Below are 19,115 nucleotides of genomic sequence, written 5' to 3' on the forward strand. Positions count from 1 at the left end.
TATTATATATAGACCCTCGATATGGGCTTTCAAAGTTTTTGGCGATATTATCATACATCATTACAATGATGTTTTCGTCTCTAAGACCACCATCTTTCAACACATGGTAAGCATGACATACGTCAGAGTAATGCCTATAGTTTGAAAATCCTCTTGAACCAGCAACAATTAAAGCCCATTTGGTCCATGTCCCATCACCATTAGTTCCATTCATCCACGCCATTGATACAATCCAAAATACAACCAAAAACATATTTTCTTTCTTTCCATTTTTTTCTTCAAGTTTTGCAGTTATGAGACTATAACAAAAGAGTTTTTTTTCCCTTCAAGTTTTACAACTATGAGACTGTAACAAAAGATTGGAATGTTAATGTATATATAGATATTAATAAATTTTTTGTCATTTAATTTAATCATGTTGAATTAATATTATTTATCATAGAGGTTCATATTAAAACTTATTCTTTTAGTACATTTTCGATGAAAGCTAATTCATTTCATCATGTAACACATATTTTTAACATAAATAGCTCTTGGCTATGAATATTTCACTTCTATGTATTTAATACTGATAATAAATTGTAGGAAATGGGATTTCGTTTATAACAAAATTGGGCGTTGAGTATGAATATTTCACTCCTATTTTTAACACTAATGATAAATTATTGCAAATGGTATTTCCTTTAGAACAAAATTGGGTGTTGAGTATAAATATTTCACTCCTATTTTTAAAATATGTAATAATAAATTGCAAAGCAAGCAAATAACAAAATTTACACATTCCATATCCATATACTTGTAAAACAATAACGTGTTATACTCCCCACTTGTGATAATATAATTCTTTTCATTCTTTTGCTTTATCTTATTTTCACTTTATTAATTCTAATATATGAGATTAAATATGTGGTCATTTTAAATATTTAAATGTTTTTTGAAATTCGTGTCGGATGAATTTTAAGTCTTTTCATACTTTTATTTTTTAATATGGAAGTTAAATTTTCTAATTTTCACTTTATTGATTCTTTTTACTATAAATCAAAATATATGCAATTAACTCGCATAAACAATAAATGTTGATTATTTTTAATATATAAATATATTTTATACCAATCTAAAATATGACTAAGTATTAGATAAATAATAATTTTAAATTTCAAAAATAATATATATATATATATATATATATATATATATATATATGTGCGTGCGTGTGTGTGTGTTTGTCTGTGTATATATGTGTGTGTGTGTGTGTGTGTGTGTTTGTCTGTGTGGGGTAGAGCTGTCAAAATGGGTCGAAGCCCATGGGCCGGCCCATCAGGGCCAAAAATAGTTAGGGCTTGGGCCTTTTTTTGGAGCCCATTTGCATCCGGGCCTTTTTAAGCCCGGCCCTAAAAAGGCCTAAAAAATATGGGCCGGCCCGTATGGGCCATGGGTAGCCCGCCATCCCAAAAATATTAAAATGTTTAATATAACTAGAAATTATCCTTTCCTAATTCATAAGGGAATGCTATAAATAATTTGCGTACTATGTATTTTATTTTTTTTGGTATTATAAAGGTATAAATATCAAACAAAAGTTGATGGTTTGACTTAATTTCAAACTAAAAGGTTTCATCCTACTATAATTATGTAGGTAGTATAAAAAAGACATCATGACGTAAATAAGGTTGAAATGAGATTTAAAAAGTTATGATGTAATTTTTTATGGTAGGATAGAGTAAGTACAAATGATATATATAACAATTTGCTATAAAATAATATCCTATCAATCTAATTAAAATTGTTATAAAATTTTATAACAGTTTATTGTTATTATTGTTATAAAATTATAATTGTCATGAATATTTATATCTTAAAATTTGATGGAACAAGTTATTTAATTTTGTGTGCTACATTGGATAATTTCTTATGTATTTTGAATAGTTGAAATTAAGGTAATATGTTGTTTTACATTTTAATTGTAACTTATATAGATTATTTAGAAATCATAATTTTAGATATGAAAATCAATATATAAGTATTATTGCATATGCATGGTTATTAAAAAAATAAGCTGAAAATTTTGTTTTTTTTTTAAATAGGCCCGTTTAGGGCCTGAGCCCATTTAGGGCCGAATAGCCCGCAACCCAGATAAGGTTGGGTCTGGATAGTAAAAACGGAGCCCATTTAAAAATGGGCTTTTTGGGCCCGGCCATGAAAAGCCCATGGCCCCCATGGGTCAGCCCGTTTAGAGTCGGGTAGCCCTTTTTGACAGCTTTAGTGTGGGGTATCATCTGGTTCAAGTCTTGTGTTGAGCACTTTGTCACTCCTTCCGGATAATTAAGCTCCATATCTTCTCTAAGAATTGAGAAAATATATTTAACATTTACCCCCGTATAATCCTAAAATAAATATTTGAAATCATATAAGCATAGTATATAATGCCTATATATATCTTTTATATATATATATATATATATATATATATATATATATATATATATATATATATATATATATATATATATATATATATATATATATATATACCTTAAGATAGGGCTGGACAAAACTTGTTCAACCGTGAATAATCGACCGATCTTACCCTAATTAACTTTTTCGGATTGGATTATTACGGGTTCACGGGTCAAACGGGTTATTAATTCGGTTTTTAGTGGACTAAATCGGTTCGGCTCGGATGAAAATGTTGAGCCCATCGGTGACCGAACCCGACCGATTTTAGTATTAATATTATTTAATAGTCATATTTATTTGGATGGCCACCAGTAAACCCTAATGTCACTTTCTCTATCACTCTTCACTCTCTTTCTTTTCTTTCGCCGCCGCTGAGTATAACACTTCTTCACCTCCCTTTTCTTCTTCTTCTTCTCACTTGTGCCTCCCTCTCTTATCGTCATCTCACCATCAATTTACCTTCACGGTCTTCTCATCTTCATCTTGCCATGTTTATTATTGCACGGTATATCATCACATGTTGAACTGATTTGAAACTACAAGATCTTGTTTTACCAAAATGAATACATGCAATCCATCAAAAGTTAGGGTTTTTCTTTATAGTTTGGGTTACTCTGACAGTAAACTAGGTTTTGAGTTTTTAGATTTGTATTGTTTGTCTTCAAAAAAATATTTTAGCATTTATGTTTTGTGAACTATAAGATTATATCATGTGTTAATGAACCGTAAGATTTGTTATCTCTAAAAGTGATTTAGGGTTAAGATTTTATAATATGTAATGTTTGGATCTGATGAACTATAATGGTTTTGTATTTAAAAAATGTGTTGTGTTTTGATCTTGCAGATTGAAAGATGATTGGAGTTTTCACATATTACATGGCCTTCAAAAAGGAACTCTCAGCAAATATGATCTGTTGTAAGTTTAGTTTGATATTTTGTTTTAGGAATAAGGTAGTATTTAATATTTTATTTTATATGCAGATTAGGTGTTTGCATTTGAGCATTTTAAAAACACATCAAAGAAACCATTAAAACATGAAGAGATTTGTAGTTTGTAAATGTAACAACTTTTGAATTTCCAGAGCTTCTTTAAAATTTCATCCTCAATTTCTTTTGTTCTTGAGGTTATAACAGACCATGAACATTGAATGTTTATTAAACCAATAATAAAAAAATTGTTGTAAAATTATGATTAAGGTATGTTTTCAACTGACTTTTTATATTTTGTGTATTAAAGTTTCAGGGTTTAGCAAGTCTCATTTGCATGTCTGGTTACTCTAAAAATTGGTATAAATTGTGAATAGCTTTCTTTACGGTTTAATTTCATTTCTTTATTCAATTTTTTCTATTCAACATGCATAGTTTTCTTAACAAGTTCACTTTTTTTTTCTTAACAGGTTCACCTCTCCAACAATGTTATTAGGTATTTTAACCATTGATTTTCATAGTAGCATGTTTACTCTGAGGTAATTTTTTTGAGAGATTTTCTTCAAAGTTTAACTTTTGTGTCCTTCATTTATAGGGTGATCTTCTTATACAAGATGAATCTAACTTTTGGTGTCTTATTACTTCTATGCTTTTTTTCAAGGTTAAAGTATTCCTACAACTCATTGCACATGTGGAAGACATTTCTAAATGGTTGATTTAACATCAACAAGGTAATCTTGATGTTTATCAAATACTTTTTGATTACTACTGTGATAATTTGTTAGATGATCTCCAAATGTTTCTTAATTATACCTGTGATGATTTTGTTATTAAGAATTCAACTCTATATAAACAAAGGCCTGTAGATGCCAAAATTTCTTGTTCATTTACTGCAACTATTAACAAAGGCTTTTTCATGCCAAATTAGCTTATACAATTGTGTGGCTTAATATGTTATATAAAAATTAGCCTTTGAAATGTTAAGGTAATATTTGTTATGATTTTGAAATTAACCTTTGAAATGTTATCTTAAAGTTTTGTTTGTTAAGGTTGTGATTCTTCTTTTATATAGTTGTTTTCTGATATGCATAATTTTGTCGCAATTGGTTTATATTGGTTATTATACTTGAATTGTCTTTAATATTTCTAGATCTGGATCTATTTTTTTTTATAAGAATGTATGATTAATTTTGAATTTATGAATTTTAATGTTGAGATTAAAATCAAATATTGATTATAAGAAATTAGTTATGGTTTTAATATGTTGAATATGAGTTTTAATGTATAATTATAATTAAGCTTAAATAGCATTAAAATTGTGGTTATTGTCACAGGTTTTTAATTTTTAATTACACTTAAATAGCAGTTGATTTAAAAGGGATGAATTTTTACAGGATTTTGCATGAATCCAGTAGGAGGAAGAATAGAACTTTTTTACAGTTTATTGTTTTTGTCAGTTTTATCATTTCTTGTCTATTTCTAGTCCCTTATTATTAATTTATTATTTGTTAAAGTATTATTAACTATTATCACTTGTAATTAATTTGACAGGTAATCTAAGAGTCCACAAGAAAGAAGGGAGAGACTATATTTAATATTTAGTGAATATTATTGGAAATTGTAATAATATTAGATTTTAATTTCATTGAATGTTGTATTTTTACTTTATTTTTTTTAGTTTTAAAATAATTTTAAAAAATATTTAGAAGATAAATTTATTTTAATTGCTAATTAAAAAATATTGTTGTTTTTATGAAAGACTAAAACAGAGGTTAAAATATTCTTAATATGAAAGGTGTGTAATTTGATATGGGCCTAATATAAGGCCCAATAAATGAGCATTGTAAATAAAAAATATGTGAATTTTGAATTTGGGCCAAACATTTGATATGAACCAAATGCTAACCGAAATAAACCGACTCAATAAACCGAACCGCTCAAAACCGAACCCGAAAAAACCGACAGGTAAAACGGTCGGAAATAGGGTCCACTCTTTCCACCCGTGGGTTGGTCCGGTTCCAGGTTTTGGGCCCGAACCGAACCGTTGTCCACCCCTACCTTAAGAACACCAACATAAATATTTGGGCCATTTGGTCTATTATATATAGAGTGTCTATTATATATGAATTTTCAAAGTTGTCGTCGATATCATCGTACATCATTACAATGATGTTTTCGTCTCTAAGACCACCATCTTTCAACACATGGTAAGCATGACATACGTTAGATTGATGCCTATAATTTGAAAATTCTTTTGAACCATTAACAAGTAAAGCCCATTTGGTACCTTCATGTCCCATCACCATTGGTTCCACTCATCCACGCCATTGAAACAATCCAAAGTACATCCAAAAACTTTTTTTTCTTTCTGTTTTTTTCTTCAAGTTTTATAGCTATGAGACTATAACAAAAAAGTTTTTTTCCTTCAAGTTTTACAACTATGAAACTGTAACAAAAGAGTGGAATGTTAACGTATATATAAATATTAAATTTTTGTCATTTAATTTAATCATGTTGAATTAATATTATTTATCATAGAGGTTCATACACGCTATTGCTAAAATTGCTACTAAAAGAAATAACTTCCTTCTAATCTTTTTATTTATTTTTTAAAATTGCTAGTAAAAGAAATAACTTTCTTCTAATCTTTTTATTTATTTTTTAAAATGCTAGTAAAAGAAATAACTTCCTTCTAATCTTTTTATTTATTTTTTACTTGGACTCTCTTTTGTTTAATTTGCAGCAGAGTGGAACTCCAAGGTCGCTCTCCAGCCATTCCTATAAGTTTTCAATTCCTACAAGTTATAACATTCCTTATCTGTAATAGTTGTAGGAATATTTCACTCCTATTTTTAAAATATTTAATAATAAATTGTAGTGTAAGCAAATAACAAGATTTACACCTTCCATATTCATATACATGACAAACAATTACGTGTTATACACCCCACTTGTGATAGTATAATTCTTTTCATTCTTTTGCTTTTTCTTATTTTCATTTTATTAATTCTAATATATGAGATTGATTATGTGGTCATTTTAAATATTTAAGTGTTTTTAAACATAGAATCACCAAATAAATTTATTAAAAAAATCAATTGCAACATTTTAATTCACTATAGATTGCACGCGCATGCTCGCCAGCGCGCGCGCGCACACACACATATGTGTGTGTGTGTGTGTCTATATATATATATATATATATATATATATATATATATATATACATATATATAAAACATTTATTTAATATTTATATCGATTTTGCGAGACTCGTGCGAACGCACGGGTCCTTTACTAGTTCCTACAAGTTATAACATTCCTTATGTGGAATAATTTTATGAATATTTCACTCCTATTTTTAAAATATTTAATAATAAATTGCAGTGTAAGCAAATAACAAAATTTACACCTTCCATATCCGTATACATGTCAAACAATTACGTGTTATACACCCCACTTGTGATAGTATAATTCTTTTCATTCTTTTGCTTTTTCTTATTTTCACTTAATTAATTCTAATATATGAGATTGAATATGTGGTCATTTTAAATATTTAAATATTTTTTGAACATAGAATCACCAAATAAATGTCTTTTGTTTAAAAATTTGTTAATATGCTAATTATTTTAAACATAGAATCACCAAATAAATTTTCAACTTAATTAATTATTATAATTCAATTTTAAGTTATTTTATTAAAGGTATTTTAACATAACATAAGAAACATCAAAAAATAAAAAATAGAACCTATTGTATAATAATTATATATTTATCAATTTTATTTATTTATGATGGTCTTTTTAAAAGATATATATTTCATTTACAGAATCCATCTACCATGATTACGTTTATAGTCACTTTCCATCTTTCATAAGCACCTCATAATGTTAATATTATTGGACTGACTGGTTTTGGCGGGCTTTGTATTTTGTAGGGCTGAGCCAAAAAAACTCTGTGTAATATAGGCTTGAGAATTACTACATGAGCCCGACCCTAGATGGGCTTCAAGCTACCCAACCCTGAAAAAATATTATTTAAAAAAATTTAAACAAAAACTCCATAATATTTATTATAAATAAAATTAAAATTATATTATTTTAAAATCCAAACATGCATCAAAGGTAAATGCATAGGAAGTAACCTTAGGTACCAACAATAACATTCCATAGAGATGGCTTCAAAGCATGTAAAAGATTTAGAGTCATTTTAAAGCCCTTGAGGCCAATCAAAGAAGCAAAAACAAAGAAGACAGAACATCTATTAAGGCATTTAGGCATGGATAAACAAAATTGGAAGAGAAAACAATCCATAATAACTTCAAGTTGTAACCCTAATCATGCATCAAAGACCAAGAGTATTGCATAAGTTTTGATCAATCACAAGTAAATAAATGTTAGGAAATTAGGGTTTTAGACCAGACAAATTGTTAGCCATTAATACATCAACTTAAACCCTAAAAACATTGAATCAACCTCAAAAAAGGTAAACAAGCATGGCATGGTGCTTCATCAAGCATCTATTTAAGATAAAATCAAGAAATTAAACCATTTAATCAAATTATTTTAACAAAATAAATTAATTAACAAAAATAGATTAAATATTAAAATAAATAAACTAAAGGAAAAATAAAATTAAGAATTTGGGAATATTTAGGTTATTCTTTTAAAGATTAAAAGGAATAAAAAACAACAAGAGTAAATGCAAAGAAAAAAAGAAAATAGAAGAGAAAGCTAGAAAAAGGATAAAAAAAAGTTCCATGGGTGTTGAACCCATGACCTTAAGTATAACGAACACACATTTCACCAATGCGCCAAAGCTGGCTTGCTGGTAACAAGCTCAATTCAAAATAATAAGACATATAACAAACACGTCCAAGTGAAAAATGGATAAAAAATGTCAAAAAAAGGGTTTCATGGGTGTTGAACGCACGACCCTCAGCATAACACACATAACATCACACGATTGCACCAAAGATGGCCTACTGCTAGTCTTATGATTCAAAATGCATATGAGTGAAACAAAGCGCACTGAATAACCGAAAATTGCCAACACATGAATTTCAAATGTGGCGCCAAGGGGTCATCCCTTACGTTCAGCTCCGACCACCACCAACCACCATACATGGTGGTTTATTTTTTCAGAAATGAAATATGAATATATCATCTTATTCAGAATTAAACAAGTATCATGAAAATGGCATTTCATTTTAATGAAACAAATTAAAATTCACGCAACTATGGAAAAACCAAAGTAACCCTAGATTTACAAAATGAAATTAAATCACACACGCAAACAATCAATGTATATTTTCATAGAGCTTCAGCTCATGTTAACCCGAGCAATGATTCAATATCAAGAATTTTGGAAAATGATGCTTGGAAGTAAGCTGAATTCCAAGCAAACTGAATTCATGCCCAGCAAACTGAATTCCAAACACTTAGTGAAAATTCTGATGGTTTTGCAATTCCAAACAACATGATTCATTCATTTTGGCCTTCAATTTCTCCCATTTGAGAAAAAAAATTGGATCAAATATTCCACTATGATGAAGTATGCAATATCCTTTTCAATTGCAGCCTTCAAGCATAAAACATGGTTCCACGGATTGTTCACAAATTGGCCACAAAGTCATGCATTTGGAAAGACTTTAACACATAGAAAAATTTCTAAGTATTTTACTTTTGTAACAACTTGAAACCTCAACTTTGACAAACAAATTCAACCACTTATTAATTATAGTAAATATTAATAGTAATAATAATATTCTATTTCAAGAAAAATTCTATTTTTATTTATTCAATTTTGTTGAAAAATTATTAACAATTAAAATAAATGGTATCTTCCGAGATAAATCTCTAAACTAAATTTTGTAAAAAAAGAATTTGGTGAGTTCGAATATGCATTTCCAAAAGACAGTGAGTATTTCAGAAATTTCTCCGAGAAACATGAGAGAATGTATAAGGTTGCAATGACAAGTTGCCTAATTTTTTCATTACGACTGCCAAACCTTGAAAGCCCGTCACTCTTTCTTTCTCTCAGGTCTGTGCTTTGTTTCCCTTTGGAATTTCCATTTACAGATTCTTCTCTCAAAAACAGCAACGTCGTCTCACGAGAAGAATGTCCTTCCAGCAAACCGATATAACCTACTAGTTAATAACAAGTACACTCTTGATGTTGTTTAATGAAAAGCCAAATAATTTATAATTTTGTCTTCTTTTTAATACAAATTCCTTTCAACTTAGGACAATACATTTATCATAGAGAATTTTTAAAAGAACTTTAAATACCAAAGTGCAAAAAAATAAATGTGATAGGTCAATGGTTTGTTTTTCTTTGGAATTTCCACTTAGCTAATTCTTCTCTCAGAAGAAACAACAGAGCAAACAGGTATACACTCTTGGTGTTGTTTAATAAAAAACCAAAGTCTTTTTTTAATACAGATTCCTTTGAATTTAGGGCAATACATCTATCATGGAGAGTAGAAAGTACTCGCACACCTATCTAAGGTACAGTTAACAAAACTCATATTAAAATTAAAGTCAAAGTTTTGATTAACAGTAGCTAACATGTGTAATGTAATAAAAACTAGTTATTGATAAATAACTTGTGTTTCCATTATATTAAAATGTTATATCCTTCTTCTTTTTCTCTATTGTGCAATTATTATTGGGGTGGTACTAAGGTACGTGGTTTTAAACTGCGATCATTGTCGCCGTTGTAGCGTGAATTTTGATCGATAAATATTTGAAATATACTGTTAAAAATGCTTGATGCTAAGATTTTTTAGAAGTAAATTGAGTTTTGGGGTTCTAAATTTTGAATTTTTACCAAAATACTTGAAGAAACTTGAGCTAACTTGTCTCATGTTAAACAACATCAACATGAAAGAACAAATGATTTCAAATTACGTTGCTACTGCGGTTTGATGAGGTTACCACATCAACAATATTGCGGCCGCAATTTAAAACCATGGCAATGTATTTTATATTCTCTTAAGAGGTTTTCTACCATCTCTGTTCTTTGGCTCTTTAATTTCTACAAGTGTTGGTCTCTCATTTGATCAAAAGACTAGGGAGTAATAAGGCCATTAGTTCATTAGGGAGCAATAAGGTCGTTAGTCCATATCTTCATACCAATAAAATTTATTTAACTACTAACAACTACTAACATTTAACTTTCTAAAAAATGTTATATAAAAAATATAACACCCCGTAATTTCATAATTTAATTTAATCGGCATTTAAATTAATTAAGTGGAATTAATTGATTATTTGTTGAAGTAAGGGGAGAAAATTTTGAAAGAAAGTAATTGGGCTTGGGTTAGTAGTTAGTAGAAGGGGGTGTTAAGTTGAGTAGGCCTTAATAACTAATGGTTCTAGTTTTCATAAAATAAGAAAAGAAGGAAAATTGAAAAATAGAAAGCAAAAGAGCCAGAGAAGGAGAAGAGCAAGTACGTGAAATAGCAGAAGAGGGGAAGAGGAAGAATCTAAAGAATTTTGCTAAGGTAAGGGGTGACTAATCCATTTACTCTCTATCATCGGTTTAATAGTGGTAGGATTGAGTATGTAGGTTATTTGAATCAATTGATAGTATGTTAGGTTTGGGGGTTTTTTTAAATGTAGAACAATTGTTGGATTGCGATGAAATTGGATGAATTGAAATGATGTTTGATGTTAATGGACCCCTAATTATGTTAGAAAGAAGTTAGAATGTTTGAATTGAGACTGTATTGGTGATTTACTGATGTGGGAACGATTTGGGTTGGAATTGGAATGGGGAAGTGCTGTCAAAATTTGGTATTTTTGGTTCTGTGCACGATGTAATCGGGTAGCAGCCTTGCTGTAACCAGTTATCGCGTGGAAAAATGAATAATCTGGGAAATTTTGAGTACTGTAACCGGTTACCCACCATGCTGTAACTGATTACAGGCGCATTTTGAAAATAGCGAATACATTGACGTAAAGGCGTAACCGGGTAACGCCCATGCTGTAACCGGTCACACCTGATGCATTTTGAAAATTCATATCTTTCAAACCGTATATTTGTTTTAAGCGTCGTTTTGAGCATTGTGTCATTAATTAAATATTTTATATAATTAAATGATGTTTTGAGATGTAGCTCGATTATATTTTAAAAACCCTATTTTATTTTATGGTGGGGAGTTGTATGTTACATGTTTATGTGTTAAGTGTGAAGGTTGAGAAAACACTTAGAAGGGGGGGTTGAATAAGTGGGTTTTAAAACTTTATGAAGGAAAGATAGTCAAAACACAATTATTTTTATCTTGGTTCACCTTCTCAATAAGGCTACATCCAGTCCACCCTCAATAAGGTGATTTGCCTCTCTCTACAGAGGTCTTAATCCAGTATAACCAGAACCTGATTACACTTGCACGACCAACTGCCGTGACTCACAATACAATGCACGAGCCAAACTGCTTGTGACTAACAACCCCGCACAAACCAACTGTTTGTGACTAACCAATCTTCTAAGACTCAAGTAGTCCTAGACTTCTTGAGACTTCTGACCCAACTGGTATCTCTAGGACTCAATTACCACGTAACTTCTATTGACAATGTATTGTTTTGCTTCTAGAAAGCTGTAATCACAACTATGATATTTCACTAGGATTAAGTACAGAATAATGAACTCAGAATATGAATATGAAAATTTAGCTTCAGAGAGTTTTTCTTCACACTTGATGATTTATCAGAGTTGTAGCATTCTTGTGTGTTATTTCTTGTTTTCTTCTATTTCGCTCATTATATTTTCTTCAAACGATCATGACTATATATAGCTTCAGAATTTTTGACTATTATCTCCAAGGCTTGTATTCAGCATTAAATGGTTTGCGTGTTGTCTTTTCTTGTGCTGTCTCCAAGGATTTGCATGTGGATAGCTTCTTCAATCAACCTTGGGAATTACACTTTTGGAGTGTTGCAGCTGTTTTGCTAATGATTATGTCTTCAATGGTTTAATTTGAATCAATCTTCGTAAACTTCTGTTCAATCTTTGTTCTTCAACTTCTGTTGTGGATGTATTTACGGTGTTCTGGTGTAATATCTGAAGTTGCTTTCAGTGGTGTTGATTTGAATCATTCCTTATAATCTTATGTTCAGCCTTGTTCATCAACTTCTGTTGTAGATATGTTTGCAGCATGCGGTATCAGAAGTTCCTTTATGACTTGCGTTATGTTTCTCTAGCTCCTCATAAGTGCCAAATTCTGATTGCTGGTACTGGTACATCTTCTGAAATTAGAACCATATGATTAGAGTACCATGTTTGCATTATACAAAATTTGTTTGCTTGCTATCATCAAAACACTAAAATATGATTAGAACCAAACTATGTTCGAACAAAGTGTAACAATAAGGTGGAATTGTAGCAATGTAATTGCTTTGTGGGTGTTGTATTTGATTGTTGATTATGCATAATTTAATTTCTGAATGGTGTTGAATTATAAATGCATTGTTTTGGTGTTGCTTCAGTGAGTTGAAATATGATAATGATTGTTCATATTAATTGGTGTTGATGATTAACGTGCGTAAGGTGGTGCATGCATTCATAATCATATTTGTGGTTGTATCCTGGTGGTGTTGGATCAGCGATAGCTAATTCCCATTGTGTGGAATTAGTGAGTGGAAGTAGATGTATCATGTTGGTGGTGGATCGGTGAGATGGGTTAATCCCATGATTGGTACCATATGCATAAGAATCGTTGCATTTGCATATATGTTGATATAATATGATTGGAGGTTAGCCATATTATATCGGTTTGTGGTGATTTATGATTGAGTTGTGTGGATAACTGCCTATGAGTGATTTTTGAAATCTAATTGTACTGCAGTTGGGTAAATGATCTGTTTATGACGTTTTATCATTATGAGCTTATAATATAGTTTAAATGTGATTTGTCTCACCCTTACTGTTGACCATTTTTAGATTAAGGAGTAACGGCTTGTGCTTGGTGAGGATAGCTCGTAGAGTTATTTCGTTTAGTTCGGTTGTGTCAGTGTCATGCTCTGATCTTGTAACACTAGGGAACATTTATTTAGAGTTGTTTGATGAACTATTATCTATTTTGTTGGAATAATGTTTTGGTTGGTTTTGAGTCGATGATTTCTTAGTGTTGGATAACGATGTTTTATGTTATTCAATTTATGAAGTAATCCCGTTGTGTTAACATGTTTTGCAGAATAATATGGTTTGATGTTCTTCATAAGGCATGATATGATTGAATGTTTTAATTATTTTGGTGTTGTAATGCCCTTATACATGCTTACTCTGAATTTTTATTAATATTCTGCAGGGGTTTAGAAGGGTGTAACAATAGTGGTATCAAAGCATAGTCGATCATTATGGCCAAAGTCTTATTGTCATTATTCCCTTGTATACAACTAGTGTAAGGTTGACACTGTCGATACTCTTGTTCTGATGGAGATTATTTTGTAATTAGCAGAACAATGGCTGGAAGAGGTGGGAGGAATGATGATGCTACTGTCGGGGCACTGGGTATAATTGCTGGTGTGCTGGAAGGGAATGCCAATGGAGCTGGGGTTGGTGCCAACAGACAGTTGGGGGAATTTCAGAGTAACAACCCTTAGTTGTTCAAAGGCACTCACAATCCTGAAGGTTCTCAAAAGTGGCTGAAGGAGATCGAAAGGATCTTTCGGGTGATCGATTACGCTGAGAATCTGAAGGTGAGGTATGGTACTCACATGTTATCTGAGGAGGCTGATGACTGGTGGGTTACTACTAGAGCTGAATTGGATGTTGATGGTGTAGCAATCACATGCACTATGTTCAGACGGGAATTTTTGAGGAATTACTTTCCTGAAGATGTTCGGGGAAGAAAAGAGATCGAATTCTTAGAGCTGAAGTATGGTAGTATGACAATGCCTGAGTATGCTTCTAAATTTGTTGAGCTGGCGAAGTACTATACTCATTGCAACAATGATGAAACTAGCGAATTCTCAAAGTGTATCAAGTTTGAGAATGGTCTCCGTGATGAAATCAAGCAAGGTATCAGATGTTAGAGGATTCGTCGATTTACTAACTTGGTGGATTGCAGTCGGATCTTTGAAGAAGATAACATAAAGCTGAAGTCATCTAACTTTCGCGAGTTGGTTGACAAGAAAGGAAAGAAGCCTATGGATCGAGGTAAACCGTATGGCAGAGGTGATTCAAAAGCTGGTGGTTGGAAGAAGCCTAATGGGGGAGACTCTAGGTGCTATAAGTGCGATGAATGTAACACCCCATAATTTCAGTTTATTAATTTAATTTGGATTTAAATTAAATAATTATAATTTTAGTATTTTATTTGGATTTAATTGGAAAATGATGGAATAAGAACTATTAGGCTTATGGTGTGATGTTAGTAAAAGAGGGGTGCTATTTGGTTAGGCCTTTTTACTAAGTGGTATTCATTTTATTTTATTTTTCATAAAATAAGAAAAGGAACCAAGAGAAGAGAAAGAGGAAGAACAAGTGAAAAGGGCAAGAGAAGAGAAAGAGACAAGAACGTGAAACCGGAAGGAGAGCATTCAAGACACTAGTGCAGAAACTACTTTTTACATCGGGCAAAAACTACTTTTTACATCGGGTCTGGACCCGATGTAAAGCTAGGCGATGTAATAAGTCTGAGACATTTTACATCGGGTCAAGGCCCGATGTAAAAAGTAGCATACCACATCGGTTGAATTCAGATGTCTGATGTGAAAGATAATGCAATTTTTTTATAAAAAAAATATGCGCAATATTTTACATCGGGTATTCATTTTGCCCGATGTAATAGACGACCTTTTACATCGGTTGTTAGAAAGGCCCGATGTGACAAATCATGCCTTTTTTTTGCAACATATTTTACATCTGGGTGTGCATTTTACCCGATGTAATAGACTACATTTTACATCGGTTTTTAATACGGCCCGATGTAATATCTTTTCTGGTTTTTAACATAAATTGACTATTATTCCAATTTTTCCTATTTTAACCTGTAATTTTTTGTACCTAATTTTCAATATAATATACAAATACCACACAGACCAATATAAGGTCGCTACTTTGCACATTTTTCCCACAGCACACAGACCACATTTAACTGCACCAAATAGCTAAGATGCATATATATCCGTCAAAATATACAAAAGTATTAATTTAGGATACACAAGTGTACAAAATGATAAGAAAGGTTTACACACATTTTTCTACTACAAAATAACAACACTAAACATAAAGTTATTCTTTATATAACTCAAAGAAACATTTTGCCCAACGGAGTCGCAAATCATACAAATCTTCTTCTGTTAATTATGTAGGATCATCAAATACCTACAATACGTAAATTCACAATATAGAGTTATTCTTTGAAAATTCTCATTAAGTTGCAATACGCAAAGTAAATAACAAATTAAATTTATTTTATTACCTGCATCCAAGATCCAATTATATTTGCAGAGACAATGTCCAACATATTTTTCATCACATAATATCCACAATCATTAGAGTTATGTTGTTTCCTTGTCTACAAATGAAAAACATAATTATTGAATAATTATCATAAAATTAAATATAGAATTATAATTTGCATAACACTTACATTGGCAGTACGTTACCTTCTGGAAGCATTTGTGTCAACAATTCAAGCAATTCGGTAAAACTTTTATCACTCCACCCGTTAACTGCCTTCAGATTGAACAATTTTAACACGGCTGACAAACGTGTAAAATTTGTGCATCCCGGGTACAAAGGTGTATCCTTGTCAATGCATAAGCTATCATACGCATGTGCCCTCTTAAACGAATCTTGTCCAATATCACGCATCATATCTTCTAGATGATCATCCATTTCTACACTAACATTATCTATTTGGGACACATTTGACGTTGCTACTACTTCACCGTGCCATATCCATTGTGTATAACTTTGACAAATCCCTTTACAAATTAGATGATTCATGATTTCTTTCTTACTAAGTTTTGGTTCTTTATTTACACAACGAACACACGGACAGAGAATAAGCGTAGGAAGACTTTCTTCAGCACTACTTTTAGGAGGAGGCAGATCTTTTTTAGCATTACTTTCAGCAAACTGTAGAAATTCCATCACTCCATGTTCGTACTCAGCACTTAATCGATTAGCTCTCATCCAACTACGATCCATATCTATGTTCCGAAATTAATGCATAAATAATTAAATCATTAAATCATTATGACGCCTACAATTGACATTAAATATTTGTCCAAAAGGCGGGGGTGTAGACATTATTTCTAATAAAATTATTTCATGAATGAGATGGTGTATTTCATAAAAAGTTTAATAATTATGCATTTTTTGTATACAAAAACTACATAAACGGTCAATTATATCATATAATTGTATCATGTAATATTATTATTTACTAAATTATTAAATTTTCAGCATGAATATCAATATAACTTTGGTCCTTGAAAATATACTTTCATTTTCAAAGGCATTCGTACATTTCATATCAAGAAGCTCAAATACAAAAAGTCATAACAGAAAACAAGTTCACAAGTAGATTCATTATAGCTTAGAGCTAGCCATTTTCACAACCAACACCATCTAGACTAAACTAATACCAATACAGTACATTTCATGCCAAATATGTAATACATCCAAATAGCTCAGTCCAAAACCAATTCTAATAGTTAATAACATCTGGCTTTCAACCATTCTAGTAACCAAATTAACAAGCACTTTAGACCTATTATAACCCTTTAACAAGCACATGTTTCCACTACCGACCGACAGACTACAAAGTTCTATATATCTTTAACTTGTACGAGTACAACCCTATACTACTACTATATAGGCTCAACTTTTTAGATGATGAAAAAATTCAATTTTTTATCTAAATTATCTGAACTTGCAATACAAGGGAAGATTGATAGACTCCACTTTTAAAACAAAGATAAAGTCCAATTCTTTTTTCCAATCAAGAAAGTTTCTTTGAGGAGTAACATTAATTAACCATTCTTTTCTCACATCTCAGACTTAATCATCATTCTCTCTCTCTAAAACATATACTATAAGCTAGTACCACCTCTCTCAATCTTTCACTATTATACTTCTCCTCATCTCTTCACTTTATCATCTTTCTCTCAAATCTTCACTTTATAAGTATTATATTCTGATATTTATTATTTATTCCTGGTTTTCTCTAATGTTAGCTCAGATTTATTCATCAATTATTTTTCATTCACGTTACTCTATCATGAATATTATTACTTCATGAATTCATTCTATCATTCTTCATTAATTTATAAAACTAGCATTCTTTAGATTTTGTTTTTCTGGATCTAAGTTTCAAACTTCTGTTCTCTTGCTATAACTAAAAAGTGCAAATCTTTTTATTTTTTGCAATTGATTTTCAACCGATTAAACTCACCCGAACCAACCGACAAATCGGCAAACCGACAAAATTAAAACCGATGGCACCAAACGGACGATAGTGGATGAGATATTGTCATCTGTGGGTTTCTTCGGATCGAGGTTTTTTCATCCGAATCCGACCAATGTCCACCCCTAGTTAATATTACATATACACACATCAAGCTATTCAAAGCATCTACCAAATATCCAAACCATCATAATTTTTTGTTCAAAACAATCTAAAGAGCATACAAAAACCGAGCCATATCATTATACTAGCTTTCAGTTCACCACAAACCAATTCAAAATTCCATATAACATATATATCATCCAGACAATTAAACATAACAGATGCTAACAAAAAGGATCAATTAAAAAAACTTACGGAAGAGGAAGGGTCGTGCACCGTCAGACTCAGGCCGTCGCGGGCAGGCTGAAGCAGGAGAAGAGCGAAGTAACGGAAGAGGAGGCGAGGTCGTACACTAACGCAAAGACGCGGTTTGGCGGAGGTCGTGGATCAACGACGGTGGCGTTACCGGCGAGTCTGCTGGGCGTTACCGGCCGTCGTGGGTTTTGGTTCAATCGCGCAGGAAGGGAAGAAAGAAAAGAATATGTTTTGTGTATAGCTAGCCAACCATTGTGTATATCTTTTCTGGGTTTTTGTTCAGTCGCGCAGGAAGGGAGGTGAGTGGGTCGGTGAAGGTGAAGTTGTACCGCGCAGAGAAAGCAAAGAAGGAAAAAGAAATTTTGATTTTTGAGTGAAGGAGGCTAGGGTTAAGTTGGAAATAGTGGGAGACTTTTCCATAGGGTAAAATATGGACCGATGGGAAAATCTCTTTCTTGTAGACTTTTTCCATCGGGTTTTGTATGGGCTGATGGGAAATCCCTTTTTGTTTTATTTACAGTAATGCCACCGTGTAGACTTTTCCCATCGGGTATTGTATTGGCCGATGGAAAATCCCATTCTGGTATACTATTTCCATCAGGTATTATATGGCCCGATGTAAAAGCCTTTATAAAAATTTAGTTTTATTTACAGTAATGCCACCGTGTATTGAATTTTTAATTTTTTAGTTATTTTTCCCATCAGCTCCATTAAATACCTGATGTAAAATTCTTTGACATATATTTTTCACATCAATTATCTTTATACTTGATGTAAAATCTTGTAAGCAAATGTAATATTTTTAGTAGTGAGAGATTCATCGAGGTAAGGGGGGACTCTTCCTTTTAGTATTTATTATATGGTCTTAGGTAATAGGTAGATTGATGTATGGTTTGGTTCAATTAGACATTGGGGTTGTTAGGTTAGGGTGTTATAATTTGGATTGAAT

At 31.5% G+C, this 19,115-nt stretch overlaps 1 long non-coding RNA gene across 1 annotated transcript; it reads left to right on the forward strand.

The window, feature by feature from the left end:
- Positions 1-3,299: 3,299 nt before the first annotated feature.
- Positions 3,300-4,881, forward strand: LOC131611113 (uncharacterized). The gene is made up of 5 exons (XR_009286757.1): positions 3,300-3,373; positions 3,695-3,744; positions 3,855-3,923; positions 4,046-4,115; positions 4,779-4,881. It is a non-coding gene; the product is annotated as an uncharacterized LOC131611113 (long non-coding RNA).
- The last annotated feature ends 14,234 nt before the right edge of the window (positions 4,882-19,115 follow it).

The sequence above is a fragment of the Vicia villosa genome, linkage group LG6 (assembly GCF_029867415.1).
Source record: "Vicia villosa cultivar HV-30 ecotype Madison, WI linkage group LG6, Vvil1.0, whole genome shotgun sequence".
In the NCBI taxonomy this organism is placed as follows: domain Eukaryota; kingdom Viridiplantae; phylum Streptophyta; class Magnoliopsida; order Fabales; family Fabaceae; genus Vicia; species Vicia villosa.